Consider the following 16,462-nt stretch of genomic DNA (forward strand, 5'->3'; position numbering starts at 1 on the left):
TTTTCTCAGCTCCAGAAGGGTTTCCTCATGTTATCTTGATCTCCCCCGGGGGATGAATGAAATGTTCAGATCTGTCTTTGTCTGTTGATTACCAGAATTGTGGGTATTCCTAAGAGGTCCGGTGTGAAAAGGCCCAGGTCGAGGTGAGTTTAAAGATAGCGCGAGGAGTCTCTCTTTATGAAAGGCCAATGCTTTTTTTTTCTTTTCTTTTTTTGGTAAGCTGAATATGTAGGCCTTCTATTAGCTTTGTGTTTGTCAGCGTGACAGTTACAGATTTCTCTGGTCTATTTTCACTTTTTGAAATGGATGACATGCCGATATGATGTGCCGCGGCCACACTTCTCTGCTAAAAGGGATTAAATGGCCACTTAGCATTTAGTGATAAAGCTGTCACAGCAGTATTTGAAGGCAAGCATGATCTTATTCTGTTTTTTTTTTTTCCTCAAGGCCGAAATGTACCTGCTTATAGGGGGGGAAGAAGATCTTTTTAATACCCTAATTGTTTCTTCTAGGCAGCAATGAAAAAAGAGAAGTGGAAATGTTGGCTTAAGGGGACAGTTCATCCAAAAATTGTCATTTACTCATCTTCATATTACAAGCATCATTCATCTTCAGAACACAAATCAAGATATTAATAATATGGGATCCTGGAGCACAAAATCAATCAGGCCAACAATACATTTTAAAAGTTATCAGCTTTTTACTTACATGCCAGAAATCATTATGTTGAAGATATTTTGTAAATGTACTACCATAAAAATATAAAAACTATATTATTTTTCATAATAATATAGATTGCTAATAATAAATAGGAATAACCACATGGAATCTGCACAAGCAGAACTCAGCAGATTTTCATAGATTTTTAACCCATTGTTGAGTTTATTTATTTACTTGTGTAAATGTGTGTACATTTATATTTTTTCAGTTTTAAATCAATACCAGTAATATTATTAACTAATGTGAAAATGTTTGTTTGATTTATTTACAATACTGTTTGTAAAGTAATATTTTCTGTCTTTTATTAGATTTATTATATGAGAGACTTGCTTTGTTTACCAAATAAGTGAATCTAATTGGACTTGCATTGTACACATTAAATACAGGGTGTCCGTGGGGTCTTAAAAAGTATTAAAAGTTGATAAATCAATGTAAAGAAATTTAAGACCCTTTAAAAGTATTAAAAGCCAAAAATGCAATTTTAAAAGGTATTTATTTTATATAATTTTTGATTATGCATTGTATGGTTGTATGCTAAAGTTTGCCAGAATAAAATCTGCAAACATCGGGATGCTGTGTAGTTTATGAAAGCTACAATTCAGCTTGATTTGACATCATGCTGCTTTGTTTACTGCAGTAACCATGGCAACACCATTATTTCTGCAGTTCTGTAAGTGCCAACTGGCTGGATTAGCTAGGTTAAATAGATTTCATGATATGACTAATGTTTCAGTTATGCATTAGTTTCTTACATTAATATTTTGTAAATATACTTTAAATTTAAATCTTGCCAGTTTTTCCGGTTGAAACCTAAAGTGGTTATAAGGTCCTAAAATGTATGGAAAGAGTCTTGAAAAAGGTCTTAAAAGGTATTGAATTTAAGTCTCTGCTTACTGTATACTTCAAAATAAAAGTTCAAAACCTATTATTTTTAAATTTAATATATTAAGTTTTTAGTTCTGATACTCCCATAATTATTCGGCAGAAATCCACAGATTGTTTTTTACAAAGTTCTGCACAGAAATAGCAAAACATGTGCCCAGATTCTGTCTGGCTCTACTAATAACTTGATTTAGACATCACTAAAAGCAATTGACTCAATATTTAGGATTTTTTTTTAAATAGTTGTATTTCAAACTATTATTGTTCTATCCTTACACAATTCTCTCATGTTGTACCAATACAAATCGATTATGTGACTTTTTTAAATGGATTGAGCATAAAACAATTAAATTGTCCCCAAAAAAACTCAAGAATTGTGTTGATTCAGCTCTTTTAAAACAAAAAGTAGACAAAACATGAGGCAACAAATATTTTTTAGGTGTAGAAGGCCTATTTAATTAACTCTTGGATGATTTATTCATATCAATTTCCAAAACAAATGACACTTAAGTCTGAATTCGTGTCTAATCATTCTAATCATTTTTATCAATCCATTGAAAGTCCACACAATCACAATTTCCATGCTTTAAAAATTATAAACATCAATCCATAAGAACTTAGTGGTTTAGTTCAAGTCTTATGAAGAAAAATGATCGCTATATGAGATGAACACTCCATTCATAAGTCTTACAGATTTACAGCCATATGAAGATGAGTCAATTCTAGGCATTCCTTCAAAGTAATTTTAGGGCATTTGTAAGTCTCCTATACTTCCCAGATATAAGATCTGCTGAAGCCTGAAATCAAAAGATCACAATATGATGTTAAAGATATATTTATTCTTTATAAATGATGTAATCAAGACTCCGCAGTCAAGCCAAAGCAGTGTGGAGGAGAATGAAAAAATAATGTTCATAATGTTCATACATTTATGTAATATAGACCATTTCAAAGATGGGGTATACATGCTTTAATACTAAATCGTGTGTGTCCATCTTCAATATTTCACTTTTATGAGCTATCTGTATGAGATTAATAGTAAAAATGTATTTTTCATCAAAGACCAGTTTTCAGCTCTTAAAGTTTAGAGTAGAGTTTTAACAGCCTAAGATCCTCCCTGTGTGCAAGCAGCCAGTTCAACTGTATGACAGTTATGTAAATTTCAGATATTTGCTAAAATGATGGCCACTGTACTTCACAGTGATATCACCACCAACGTCCAATCAAAATCAGCTCCCTTTATTTTTACCACTGGTGCTTTTAGATTAAATATTCAAAATTCAACTTAGGGGTGATGCGGTGGTGCAGTAGGTAGTGCTGCCGTCTCACAGCAAGAAGGTCGCTGGTTCGAGCCTTGGCTGGGTCAGATGGCGTTTTTGTGTGGAGTTTGCATGTTCTCCCTGCATTCCTGTGGGTTTCATCTGGGTGCTTCGGTTTCCCCCACAGTCCAAAGACATGCGGTACAGGTGAATTGGATGAGCTAAATTGTCTTTATAGTTTATGTGTGTGAATAAATGTGTAAGGATGTTTCCCAGAGATGGATTGCAGCTGGAAGGGCATCCGCTGCGTAAAACATATTGGCGACCTCGGATTAATAAAGGGATTAAAGGAAATGAATGAATTAATTAATGAACATTCAACTTAATTTGTGTGTGTATGCTTGTTTTAATATCCCAGTGGGGACTTAAACCTGACTGCACCCAGTCTCATGGGGACTTTTGTTACTTTGGGGACCAAAATTGAGGTCCCCATGAGTAAACATGCTTGAAAAAAAGAATGACGTATTTTGAAAATGCAGGTTTTGTGTAAGGGTTGGGTTTAGGGGTAGGGGGAGAGAATATATTGTGTTGTATAATAGAAAGAAACATCATTATGTCTATGAAAGTCCCAGCTGGCATATAGGAACAAGTCTGATGTTCAGAACACATGTATGCTTTCAAATGAGAAATCATTGTAGAACATTTATATATAATATAATATATTTATATATATATATATATATATATATATATATATATATATATATATATATAAATACACAGTAGTTATTAATATAGACACTTCTATACAGCTTAACGTGACATTTAAACGCTTAACTAGGTTAATTAGACAGGTTAGTGTAATTAGGCAAGTTAACAAACGATGGTTTGTTCTGCAGACATTTGAAAAAATTTATAGCTTAAAGGGGCTAATAATTTTGACCGTAAAAATGGATTTAAAAAAATTCAAAACTGATTTTATTCTAGCCAAAATAAAACAAATAAGACTTTTCCAGAAGAAAAAATATTATCAGACATACTGTGAAAGTTTCTGTGAAAAGTATACTGTGAAAGAAAAAAAAATTAAAGGGGGCTAATTATTCTGACATCAACTTTATATATACATAGTATTGTATACTTATTTATGGTTAAAAGACAAAAGTTGGTTTTCATACATCAAAACAATACAAATCTGTGTTGTAGAGATTTACATCTGTTTTTGCTCATCAATTAGGATTTGTCCAGATGCTATCTGTGCAAAAAAAAAAAAAGATTATCATACATTTTACCATGTTTTATAGAAAACACCCAGTATAAACTTCTTCAATACACTGAAACAAATGAAATACCAGGAACAAGTATCATTTTGTGACACATATTAAAGGGCTTTGTTTCTATTTGAGGATTACAGCACAGCTTAAAAATATAACTAATTTTCATTTTAGGTTTTATCTGTTTGTTTTTTTTTTTGTTTTGTTTTTTAACAAGATGTTTTAGTAATTCGTTAAAATATAATACAATTTAATACAATCACTTTATATATTTATACATTTTAATTGGAAAGGCTCCGATCGAGCTGCCGGAGATGGGTATCGGCTGATAATCACATTCATGACTCTGTCATTACTCATTGATCTAGCTGATCTCATAAACCGATCACAAGTATTTGTTTATGAATTTACAAGCAGATGAAGATGCACGTGCGTGCCTGAGTTATGCATGAGTAGCGTTACAAAACATGAGCAACATTTCTAAATCGCATTGTTAGTTATTTTTATTACCATTTTTTGTTTTATCTTTTTAAAAAAAAAATTATTTTTATTTTTTGTAAATCTGATTTTGACCATAACATGTATGCAACATCCTTAATTTATTATCTTGGGTAAGATAAGATCTCATACCTGGATAATTGTACTTCTGCAATGGCAAAGTTATATGAAGCTTGAAAAATCCAAATCGGTACTCGGTATCAGCCAATCAACATGACAAGGTATCAGTACTTGGTATAGGCTGCAAAAATCCTGATCGGAGCATCCCTAATTTTAATCAGCGCAGGTCAACTTTTCATAAATACACTGTATGATCCATTGACAAAAGTTCTTTGAAAGTTTAAAGCTTTTTTTAAAGATTACTTTTTAATTAAATAGTCATTATGCATACTGTGTACATTATACATAAGTATTGTTCATGTTTTTAATAAAATCTATATTATTTAACTATGTTATGCACTAAAAGTTATCATTTAATTCAGTTTTACTTGCCATTTGCTTATAAATATTTCTAAATATAATTTCTGAAATGAAATATTTTATTGTCAACATCCTCTTATTTTTTGTAAAAATAAACACAGATTTTAAATTTTACCCAAACTCTAAATATGATTTAAGGAGTAACCTAATTAATTTAAAATTAAAGAATGTATCTGTAAGTTGACTTGAAGTAGCATCATCCCCTTATTGTCTGAATGTGCTTGAATTTGATTGCTCTGCTCAAAGTGCCACTTCCTTCCTCTGCACACTCCCGGCGATGTGTTTTACAGCTACCAGCGAATCCACAGGCCAGAGCTGAGCCACGCTGCTGTTAATTTGGGATATTACTCACATGGAGAATGTACATAGCTGATCCCGGAAGACTGTGCACACCCAGGATGTGCTGCTTAATGTGCATAAGGATAATTGTGCATTTTATGCCAAACTCTACTCCACTCTTGTTAGAAAATTCCACTCTGGATTATTGAGTTGTCTTGACAATCCAGTGGCTCCCTTCCCAGACTAGATTCCATGGGATTCACTGAAAAAAAAATGAGGGGGAAAAAGTACCTGTCATGAGGACACTTTTTCTCATGCCTGACAGTTTTACTGTCTTTTGACTGGGCTATAAATGATTATTAATTTACAGCCCTCTGCCTTCATCTATTCTTGCCGTTTTTATTTATTTATTTTTTACAGACCAGAAAAGCTCAAATGTGGTTAACCCCCACTCCCTCCCCTTCTTCGAACTTGTGACAGTGTTGAGTTTGAGGACATATGTAATAAACACACAGACTTATGTGGTTAAGTCACACTATAAAGACTATGAAGTTAGCCTCAGATGCCTTTGGTTTAGGATCAAAACCTGCTGTGGCTTTCACCTCACAGCCATAAAAACACAATGCGGTTTATAAGGTATCCGCAACCAGTGGTTATAAGCATCATTTAAGAAAAAAAGTGTGATGTGTTGTCTTCTGCTGAGCTTTAATTAAAAGTTAGAGATGCAATGTCTTTAAATAGCATGTGTTGAATTCTGATTGAACTGGGTTTATGGCACACATTTTAAAAGAATACCAGATATTTGTTTGCATCTGAAGCTCCAAAAAGACTCTTACATTACATAAAATACATAAATGTCATACATAAAACATCATTAACAATACATTTCAACATGGTCAAAAACAGGGCTTAAAATTTACTTTTTTGATCACCAGCCACAGTGGCTAGTAGTTTTCCAACTTTACTAGCCACTCTGCTTTTTCACTAGCCACAATTTTGTTGTTGGGAAAGCATTTTTCTATATGCATAAATATGACTTTGGCACCCTTAAATATTTGATAAAACATTTGTGTTTTGTCCACATGCCTTTTTATTCATTTCACAATTTGTGTGTCATGCATGAGCAAATGGGTCATGGTTTCATAGTGTTACATTGCAATTAGTTTTTATTTCTATGACTTGTCAGAACTCAAAATTAAGGATTTATCTCTGACCACACCAAACAATAATTATTTCTTAGCCACAAATTTTAGGTGTGTCAAAAAAAGGTAAATATAGCTGTATACTATACTTTTTATTTAACAAAACATTTCTTTAAAAAAAAAAGAAAAACAATTGACTTTTAAAAATAATTATTGTCATGTATCAAAAATATGCACAGTAATCTGTCCTCGCTAAAGGTCTCTCAGATCACCAGTTAACTACACATAAATGGAGAGTTAATCTCATATTAAAGCAATGTTGCTGTAAAAATGATAATTAAACCATATAAATAAAAATAACCAAAAAGAAAGCAGGTTAAGAACATACCGTGTGTAATAATGAAAGGATTATTACACGGTTAAGGCCAATTAATAATCTGTTCAAAGCGAAAGCAACCAGTGCTGCTTACAAAAATACATATTTCTTATGGTCGAACCCTGCTTTTAAGAAAACCACAATTTAAAAATTATTTTCAACCACCCAAAGTGGCTAGTGGGAGTGACTGTCTAACCCGCCAAAGCTGAAATCTACCTGCATTTGGCGGGTTGGCGGGTGTTAATGTTAAGCCCTGGTCAAAAATGGAGTGGGATAAAGCACAAGCTTACTATTTTCCCACCCCATTACCACATACATCATTCATCTATTACTTAAACTTATTTCTTCTTTTACTTATCTCTTCTTTTTACCTGAGACATATTTTATCCTTTTGGCATCTTTGACATATGTTTGAATCCATTTGTACCTTTACATTTTGTAACATACATATTTTATCCTTTTGGCATCTTTGACATATGTTTGAATCCATTTGTACCTTTACATTTTGTAACATAGACCAAAAAAATAAATAAAACAAAATAACATACTGCAAATTCAAATTTCATCATATCTTTCTCATTTTATCCTTTTTTTAATCACCTTCATTATTATATTCCTTAAATAATATATATTTATATAACTTTTTTAAACTGATTATTATGCTGACATTGTTTGAGAGTCTGACCTAGACTGTTCCTTAGTTTTACGCAACAGACAGACATACACAAACTTTTTAAAGTTGTCCTTGTTTTCGACCTCCTAAAATTGTGTTCTTCTCTCAGATTATACCTCCCTTGTCTCCCTTCAAAAACGTTTGTATGCATGTTCTACCCCACCCCACCCTACACCTTCTATCAGTCTGATTACTTTTTTCTGCATTGTACTTACGGATCGTAAATTAGATTTATATGTATTCCCCCAAATTTCAACATAATAACTCATATATGGCAACATAAGTGGGTTATATAATATATACATTGATTTATTGTCCAGGATAAATCTAGCTTTATACATAATTGCTACAGTTTTGACTAATTTTAATATCACATTATTTATTTGCGGTTTCCAACTAATTTTATGATCCAATACAACACCAAGAAACTTAATTGCATAAACTCTTTCTATAACTTCATTATCAGTATGTCAATCTATATTATGACTGCTTTTTAATTTCCCAAATAACATAACCTTTGTTTTACTTAGATTTAATGACAATTTTTTTACGTCAAATAATAATTTCAGTTTATTAATTTCTGTTTTAATCAACTCCATACGTTTTGGTAAATTATCCCCAGAACAAAAGATACTCATATCATCTGCAAATAAAATAAACTTAAACAACTCTGATATCTTACACATATCATTAATATAAGTTATAAACAATATTGGACCTGAATCTGATCCTTGTGGTATGCCACACTTTACATTTAGATTTGGTGATTTATGGTTGCCATTTTCCACAAACTGTTGCCTATTTTTTTAAATAACTGCTTATCCAGTCCAAGGCTACTACTCTAATACCATACCTTTCTAATTTAGTTACCAATATATTATGATTTATTGTATCAAATGCCTTCTTTAAATCTATAAAAATTCCAACTACCTTCTCCTTTTAATCTATCTTATTAGTAATTTCCTCAATAATTTCTGTCAATGCCTCTTCAACATTCATGGATTTTTTTCATTCCACAAAAGCTTCTTTACAGTAGAAAAAGGTTTTTAAGATCAGTGGTTCTCAACCACGTTTCTGGACGACCACCAGCTCTGCACATTTTCCATGTCTTTTAACCAAACACACCTGATTTAGATCTTCAGCTCATTAGCAGAGGCTGCAAGACTTACGTCAAATCACATACTTATACTACGCCCTAAAAGTGCGTACTTTTTTTTGTAAAGGAAAAAAAAATTCTTCTGTTTTGAGTGTGTAACCGAAGATTATAAAAGTTTGGGACACACTACTTCCTCGTAAACAGATCTGTATGTTGCTTAGTTATGTGCACTGTCAATCATCTACATCATCCACAATTCTGTCCTATTTAATTTCCTACCTTATTGGAGAAGCAGCAGCAGGATAATCTGCCAATTACCAGTCATTAATGCAGAGAAATCTCCTCAGGTCTTTGGATAATTCTGTAATCAGACATTAATGTCTAAACATATCTTGATATAAATTCGCATTGTTGTTGCAAATAAAATATAACACAGATTTAAATATTTTCCAGAGGGCTAGATATTAATTAACAGTCATACAAACATCTTTACCAAAGCCTGTCTATTTGACAATGGTCTTGTATGTCCATTATGTTTGTAGTTTATTAACACTTTTCTTCTACATTTGTAGTAATAATTGAAATCACGTCCAATGCAATGTTTTATGGGCAATATCAGCAGTTTGATGGATGGTTCTACACTTAAAATTTTTACCGGAAATGGTAAAGCATCCGGAAACCTTTGGCATACTCTTTTCAACATAGGCTACTACGAATTGGGACATGCTAAATCTATTTTCAAATACTATTTAGGACGGCTAGTATGCAAATTGAGACACAGGGTTAGGCTGTTTCTCAATTCCAAGAACGGAATTGCGTTCTTGTGAAGACCAGTCTTGCCAGGTCACCTCAGAAGAACAAACTCGGGAGACCATGAAAACACAGAACACGTCTTCTGAAAATGAGATGCTGTGTTTTTCCTGATTTTAACACAAATTTCAGCAAATTAACACCTTTACGTGTGTTTATGCCTTTATTAAGATTTTCATGATAATGTTTACTTTCACCGTCTCATTTAGAGTAACTCCTGAAATAAATAATTTATATCTCTGAGCTTTAATAATAAATGTATATAAAATGCTGTGCTTCTCACCTCCTTTATTCAGCTGCAATGACTTCTGGGATTTCTAAAGCGAGTTTGGTGCTCAAGTCTGCATTGGTGCATCCTCGACACAAGAACACATCCGGAAACTTTCATGTGTCCTCTATTCTTTCAGTCTTGAGTTTTGGAACTGAACTTTGGCGGTTGAAGATCGCTGAAGAATGCATATTGAAGACACAGCCTTAAAGTGTGTGGCAGACAAAGGAGACATGCAAAAAGTGAGGGGCTGGTGATCCTTCAGAAACATGGTTGAGAACCACTGTTATAGAAAATCTACTTCAAACTCTGAAAGATAGTTCACTGAATAGTTAAAAAATAATCCTCACCACTGTGTTTCTAAACTTTTATGAATTTCTTTCTTCTGTTGAACACAAAACAATCATGCTGAAGAATGTTAGAAAAAACATTGACATCATTAGAAGCAAATAAATAGGATGAAAGTCAATGTCTGATGTCAACAGAAAAAAAGAAACTCAAACTGGTCTGGAACATGTGAAGAATGAGTAAATGATGACAGAACTTTCCTTTTTGGGTGAACTATCCCTTTAAAAGTATATTGTCACCTTGGAATTATAAGGTTCTGAATGATTTGGAGATTGAGCTTCAAAGTTTTTGCATTCCATAGCAAACAGTATGTGTGAAACATTTGTTTGTTTGTTTTTAAATAAAAAGTCTTTAAAAACATCCCATATCGTAAATAAGTTGGTTTTGACAACAAAAAAAAAAATGTCACATAGAACCTTATAATTCTAAGGTGACCATATTTCATGAACATTTTTAAGAGTGCATTTACTCTGTAACCTTTGAGTGTGTGATCTTTAGCATCCTCCTTTTTACAAAGTCTTTTGTGTTTATGGCTGATTGATATTCTCTGGGCCTATAGTTTCCTTTAAAACAACCGAAGTCATACTTCAATATTAATGAAATAAGTTAGCATTTACATTTACACATTTGCCAGCTGCTTTTATCAAAAGTGACAGCCGTTGCATTCAAGTACACATTTTATCACTTGTTGCTTTCCCTGGGAGTTGATGAAGTGTCCTTGGCATTGCTAGAATTATTACACTTTGACTGAACTACAAGAAAGGCGCTTGAGCTTACTTTTCAAGAGCACGTTTTACAAAAAGATATGTCTTGTTGTTACATGATACATGATATGTGTTTTTCGATTACACGACCTGTTGTAAAACGAAGAACAAAAATTGTAAAATAATTTTTGACAACATTGCTGCCTGTACACTAAGCTTTTTACATGTTTGTGCACACTTGTCAGGTAAACATCCCCTATGACATATTACTATTATGGCCCATTTCCACTGAGTGGTACAGTACGGTACGGTACAGGTCGGTACGGGTCAACTATAACAGGCTTGCGTTTCCACTGCTAAAAGGGTACCAATTGTACTCTTTTGCTAGGCGAGGTGTGGTGTATGACAAAAAGTTTCATTCAGTGTTATCCTCTCTCTGTCAAAGTAAAGCTGTATGGGTCTTTCATATATCACATGAGAAACACTTCTAACAAGACGCTTTATATGATGATCACAAGATGCTTTATATACATTAATAGTTACTAACCATTCTATGAACATGATTTGATTATAACAGCAGATCAATGAGTGTAAAACAGCCTACTGTAATGTCTGTGATTGCATAAAATCAATAAATGCAACATATATGAACACATACAGAAACTTACAGTCTTCGATGTTACCAATTACAGAAAAACAACACAGCATAGATTTAGTCCTTATTTGGGTTCAAAAACAACACAAAACATAGCCCACATTCAGTGCAAACCTCTTATCGGCATCTTTAATCTTCGTCAGCACATGTAACCTCTTGTTAGAAAGTAATTCCGTCATTCCAAGTTCATAATAGTCCAGAAGGTGATGATTATAGTTAAACATGGCAATTTGTTCATGTTTTAGGTTGCTGAAAGAATCTTTTGCTCCTTTGTATTTTTCTGGCTTTTCCTTTGTTTTTTCGCACGTCAGTCTTGTGTTTGTTCGTTTCCAACAGGATCAGATGTCAGAGGCACTTCAATAATCACACCCATGTTACTATCATCAGCTCAAGAAGTTTGTTATTTCAAATATAGACACGTGACAAGTGCAATCGAAAAAAAAGCAAAACCACTCACGCTTTAGATGGCCTTGAAAAAAACTATAGGGCACAGGGTACATTCTGCTCTTCTTCTTGGCTTTGTGGCTGTTTATCAAGACGACGACAAGGTTTGTTTGAGCTCATGTCAACCATGGCTCGTTATTATATGTATATCGTCACCTTAGAATTATAAGGTTCTATCTGACATTTTTTTCAGAATTTAGTTATTGACATATTATTATTGAATGACAGCTTATTTATATTATGGGATGTTTTTTATAAGTTGTTTATATTTCAGGACTTTATTTAAAAAATAAATGTTACACTCATAATGTTTGCTATGGAATGCAAAAGCTCAATATCTCAAAATCATTCAGAATGCAGATAGAACCTTAGAATTACAAGAAGGCGATGTATTATTACAGTGTAATGTCTTTGCTGTGTATTTAAAACATGGCGATACCTTTGTTTTTATTCTGGCTTGTTGCACGAGCGAGTGACATTTCTCTGTAAACCAATAGCGTTCAGTTGCGCGTCTAGCTCTGCCTTTTCGTAACCTTTTGTTGTGCTAGGTACCCATTGCAAATGGTACCCAAAAGGTGGTATGGTACGATTCGCTTTTAGGTACCTTTTGACAGTGGAAACGGCCATTACAGCATACCGAACCAAACCATACCTTACCACTCAATGGAAATGAGTCATTAGAGTGAGCAGCGCAACATGCAAGCATTGGCCACAGTAAATCGCACTATGACCTGATGCAAATTACACCGCAAAACATAGTTGTTTTTACCATTTGTTTGACACACAAAAGTGTTCTTGGAGTTTTGTATGATTACAGTTGAATCACTAAGGATGTTTTGACTGGTTTGACAAAGATTTCTTTTCTGGGCTTTGAGCGTCTCTGGAACATTATGGAGAGTCAGAAGGCTCCTGTTTTTATGTAAAATATTTATATTTGTGTTTTCAAAGAAGAACAAATTTCTCTGGGAGTTGGAACAATTAATAACTAATAATAATTAATTAATTATTAATTAATAATAAAGTAATTAATAACAGAATTTTTCTTTAAGGAAGACCTTACAGAGAAGGTTCTGTTTAGGTAAAAGAAAACTTTCCTAGCTAACCAACATAAAACGTTCTGGGAATCAGAAACTAATGTTCCCAGGGATTAAAAAAACAGAAACTGTTAGCTGGGCTTCTCTTTTAGACCCCAAAAAATCCTTTGTGGGCGATTTTGCAGATTGCATACATACACAAACAGCCAGATAATGAAAAAACAAAAACATTAAAACACATCATATGGCTCTTTTTAAGCAAACAGAGCATCTCCTAATAACTGTAATCAGTAGATGCTCACTGAATATCAACAGGTCACTACAACAAATTGCTTCCACTTACTATTCCAGTGAGCGTACGCGCTTAATTTTTAAGTAACAGCGTAAATCTTGAGAATACAGAGTATTTTTGGCCAGGATTCTCTTGGACGGGTTCCAGGCTCGTCATGGCGGAGAGCGGGGAGAGCCCTCGGCACAGACCACAGGTGATGCATCACGCTCAGACTCATGGGTAGTGGTGGAGGGGGACAAAATAAACAGTCGTAGATCACGCCACTGTCACAGATGGGCTGTGTCACGGTGCCCATGCGGGAACCTCTCAGCCAGGGGCCTGCTGGGATCTGACTTTGAGAAAGCTTTTAATCGGAGTTCATTAGCACGGTTGCACAGCAGAAATGAGAGGTAAAGACTCTTAGAAGCTTCATTTATACTCAGACAACTATGACTAAGAGAGTGAATGTGAAACGCATGTAGGTGGAAAGATCTCTGATTCATTCTTTTCAAGTGGGGGAGAGCCGGTGGCCGAGCATTTCTGTTGCTATACAACCTGGTGGCTCAGTCTGAAAGCCCAAAAGCTGCAGTCGGAGCCAAATGTTTCAAAAGGAAAGCGGCCCCTAAAGTCAATGACATTCAATGATCCCTGGATCTAAAAGGTCTTTGTGCTGGATTCTTAGCATTCAACTTAAATCTTCCCGTTAACAACTGGCTGTCTGCTTAAGCACTGGTAAAATGTTACTTTGCTTTTGAATGGTCTGGCGTCAGTTTGTCCTTTTGTTTTCTTTTGTTTGTTGACAAATAATGTGCCCATGAACTTCATTTTAACCGAGATTTGGCTCGATTTTGGCGTAGCCCTCCCTTGGGATGAAAAGGAACGTTTTCTAAAATGGAGCTTATTATGGAACCTGTGTATGAACTACATGTACAAGTTAACAGCAAGTGAATGTTTAAACCCTGAACTGTCACCCCGCATTTGGAATTCACAACTGAGAATTAGAATCATTTTTGGGATATTATAGGCAAGGCTAGTATATTTTTATACCACATTTCATGCATAATGGTAATTCAAAGTGCTTTACAAAAACAAGGCTAACAGAAACAAGAAAATAAAAATAATTACAATTTATAAAAACAGATTAAAATGTTAAAACAGGTTATGAAAGAATGAAAAAGAAAGGAAAGACACAATAGTGTGATCTGTCGGACGAAGCGAAGTGCTCATTTATTAAAGGCACAACTAAACTGATGTGTTTTAAGTGTTGATTTTAACATATCTAATGTTGGAGCACATCTGATCCTTTCTGAAAGTTGATTCCAGCAGCAGGGGGCGTAATAGCTGAAGACAGATTCACCCTGCTTTGACTGAACTCTTGGAATTTCTAATTTACTTGATCCTAATGATCTGAGTGATCTGTTTGTCTTCAGTGAGCATAATGTGTTGAGGTCTTAGGCCATTTAGTGATTTAAAGACAGGTAATTCTCGAATTTGAATGTAACTTGGGGGCGAGTGTAAAGACCCGAGGACAGGAGTGATGAACTCGAATTTTTTGGTTCTGGTCAGAATCCTGGCAGCAGCATACACTACATCATACATACACTGTAAAAAATAATACCCTATATTTAATCAGTAAAACTGAGGCAACAGATTACAAACAATATTATTAATTAAATTCAACAAGTAATTAAATTAGCTTATTTAAAATTAGTCATTCAAAATGAGCAACTGCAAACAGTACTTAATAAATAAGCTAATTTTAAACAAAAACATTGGATTAATTGGACGAAGAAAAAAAAAGAAAAAAAGAATGGTAATGAAAACTACGTAATGCTTTTATTTTGATTTAACACAAGTTTGTGGAGCCTGTACAGTTCAGGAGCTGTAAAAAAAATACAAATAAAGTTTCTCAGTTTAAATTCAGGTTTAAAAATTATTTTGGGGTAGACAAATGTACTGAAAAATGTCTTAATTATGATATGGTGACAATATTTTGTATGTGTAAACGCATAAATTCAATAAAATATCATAAGAGTGATTTTTATCCACTTAAGCAGGACTAAATTGCATTTTAATTATCTTTTAATTGTTGTAAAAGTATCTGTTGCATGTATTAATGAGCAGTTAAGAAGAACTAAATCTGTGCTCAGCTAATCATTTAGATCAGTCATGTAAATTTGAAATTCTATTTTAAATAATTATGTTTAAATACATTAATTTATTAAAATCAATATGATGACATGCTGCTTCAGTATTTAGCCAATTGATCAAAGTAAGAGTATTTACATATAGCTTAAAAGTATTGTAAAAGTGATTAGTAGTATACAGATTTAAATGTGCTTCATTACAAAGCACAATTTAAACTGTACTTGGGTCTTTAATTTACATAAAAGTGCAATCGAAGTACTCTTAAGTGGATTTGTTTTCTCATGGAATTTTCTGTAAAGATTTGAAATACACTACAAGTGCACATTCGGTTCTATTACATTTTTATAAGGGTTAAGAAAGTGTATATTTATGTGCTGTAAAAATTGTTCATCAGTGTCTGGATGACCTTTAGCCTTCACTGGTCTGCTAAAAAAGGCGTTAAAATCAGTGTGAACTGGCTTTTGCAAGCAGTTTTACCTCCACAATATGACATATTTCAAAGTAAAACAGTAAAAAGTAAAAAAATGTAAATAAACCAGGAAAAGTGCATAGGCTAAGACTTGTTTGGATTATGGGAAAAGTGTGCATTATAGAATAAATGCGTAGGCTTCATACATTGTAACTATAATTAGAAATACCTGAACTTAATTATAGCTGTAATACATCTATAATTACGCTGTTGACACCAATATACTTCAAGTGAATGTAAAGAACAAACTGCTTTGATGCCGTTTCAAACAAGATCAGGTCAAAATGAAGTGTCTTGGAGTTTATTTGAGCTGAAACAACTTGCCAAAGCGAATGATATGTAAATGAGGACTTTGGCTGTTAAATACCTTCAAGCTTTACCACTGTTTGCTGTAATATGCTGTAATATTTTTATGTTTATTTTATGGAGTGCAGAATGCACAGAAAACATTTACATATTCATAAACAATCTACCTAATAAAAAGTGGACCAATTGAAATATGCTAAACAAGTGATTAGAAGTTATGGTTCCCATTACACATTAAATATGCAAAGAAGAACCAAAGAGGGTTATTACAGTGATGCCATTGAAGATTGTTTGGGGTTTCCCAAAGAACATTTAAGTGAAAGATTCCT

This window comes from Danio rerio, chromosome 19 (assembly GCF_052040795.2).
Source record: "Danio rerio strain M-AB ecotype USA chromosome 19, GRCz13ab, whole genome shotgun sequence".
NCBI classification, from domain to species: Eukaryota; Metazoa; Chordata; class Actinopteri; order Cypriniformes; family Danionidae; genus Danio; species Danio rerio.